Genomic DNA, 2,142 nt, shown 5'->3' on the forward strand with positions numbered 1-2,142 from the left:
AGATACTTTCCCTGTTTTACAGCCTTTTCAACCCTATGCTGAACCCTCTGATCTACAGCCTGAGGAATACTGAGGTCAAGGGCGCCCTCAGGAGGTCACTCTGGAAGGAGAGACCAATGTGAGAGACATCAAAGAATGACTTGTATGGATAGTTATTCTTCATGTCAAATATAGTAGTCAGCATTCCTTTACCTTTTCTACTATAAATACTCTCTTAAATCAGAATATTATAGACTCTATGTCTATATAGAATCCTAAGGCCCTGGTTTGTGAAGTATGTGATAACAGCCCTATACTTCTTAGACTTAGGAGGTAGAAATCATGGGATTCATATGACAGGTCTTAAATACTCAGGGGTTAACACTGTGACATTGGGAGAGTTTTCCAGTTCTTATCCATAATTCTTTTTTTCTCTATTTATTTATTCATTTTTACATCCCAATCTCAGCCTTCCTTACATGGTCCCTCTCCCACTTCTCTCTCCTCTTCTGAGTAGGGGGAGACCCCTTGGATATCACCCTACCCTGGCACATCAGGTCACTGTAGGACTACACACGCCCTTTCCCACTCAGGCCAGACAAGGCAGCTCAGTTAGGGAAACAGCATCCACAGGGAGGCAACAGATTTAGAAACAGCCCCTACTCCACTTGCTGGGGTAACTACATGGAGACCAACTTGTACTTCTGCTACATATGTGCCGGGGTGCCTAGTTCCATCGCTCTTTGGTTGGTTGTTCAGTATCTGGGAACTCCCAAGGTTAGTTGACTCTGTTTAGTCTTCCTATGACTTTCCTACCTTCTTTCAGTCTTTTATCTTTCCCCCAACTCTTCCATAAGACTCCAGAGTTTGTTGTTTGGCTGTGGGTCTCTGTATCCATTTCCACAGCCTGATACCTACCCACAGTTCTTATTAGAGTGGTGCCAGTTGATTAGTATCCAAAGTATCCATAAGTCCAAATGGAAGTGTGAACAGCACATGAAATGAACTCCTTTTTAAAAAGAAGTAAAAAAGAAAAAAAACTAAAATAACTACAGTACATTTGTGGAAAAAAATTGCAAAGCAGCTGAACAGCCACTCATGGAAAGAAAAGACCTACCTGTACCTGATAAACATGCAAGGTTCTATTTCTTACCATCAGTCAACAAGAATTTAGAAGTTAAAGCTACCATGGAATATCACTGAAATAACTAATATGATTAGGAATAATCACTCTAATTTGGGGATAGCTAATAATCATTGGTAAACAGTCAAATGACCTGGCCTTCAGGTCATGTTATTCGGGGGAACGAGGAGGGTCACAACCTGTGAATAAAGAATGGGCGAGAGAGACCACAGGACTCAAGGAAACATTGCTTGTCAAGAGCCATTTACTTAGTGCAGCCGAGCATATTTAAAGCAAAAATCTTGGAGGGAAGGGGGAGAGGAAGGAGGGAGAAGGAAGTTTACAAGGGGAGGGGGAGAGGAAGAAGGGAGATGGAAGTTCTGGGGTTGAGCTCCGGTGTGACAGGTGGGGAGGGGGTGGATGACAGGTGGAGAGGGGGTGGATTTCCGTGAATGTTCTTTTCCCAGGGCCAAGCTGGATCCTTGTGATTGTCAGGCAGGATGTTAATCTCAGGGTTCACATCTTTGTGATTGTCAGGCAGGATGTTAATCTCCGGGTTCTCAATTAGCTGGGGCAGGATATTTATCTCAGGGCTCTCATGGTTCCCAACAGTCAAAACTGCAAAGTTTTAATGAAGCTTAGTCAAGTCAGATTGGGCTAATAAATGCATGGCATACCTCCCCTAGATGAATTATTAGTGAGATTTTCTTTGAAAAGAAGGAAATAAGAACTGCAAGGTCAGTTTTTCTGTCAGAATGATTCAATTCTGACAAAAGTAGCTGTGACACTTGGTTATACTTCAGTGAACTTCCTTTACAAAAACAAGTCACTGATCAAATAGTTCCCAGGTACTAGCAGACCCTTACCATATAGATAAACAGCTTTCAGTTCCATGGTATTCACCATTAGGGGCCCTCACTATGGGTTGGGGAAACAGGTTATTAGGAGCAATTTAAAGCAAGTTTGTGTGGTATCAATTTTGGGTGGGGTCTTTCATCCTTTAATGCCATCTACAACACAATATCACTATCACGTAGTAG

General features: G+C 42.3%; 1 protein-coding gene across 1 annotated transcript in view; it reads left to right on the forward strand.

Moving 5' to 3' along the window:
- LOC116098526 (olfactory receptor 2A12-like) overlaps positions 1-2,142 on the forward strand; it is an 82,832-nt gene that overhangs the window by 43,320 nt on the left and 37,370 nt on the right. The window lies entirely within an intron of this gene.

The sequence above is a fragment of the Mastomys coucha genome, unplaced genomic scaffold (assembly GCF_008632895.1).
Source record: "Mastomys coucha isolate ucsf_1 unplaced genomic scaffold, UCSF_Mcou_1 pScaffold20, whole genome shotgun sequence".
NCBI classification, from domain to species: Eukaryota; Metazoa; Chordata; class Mammalia; order Rodentia; family Muridae; genus Mastomys; species Mastomys coucha.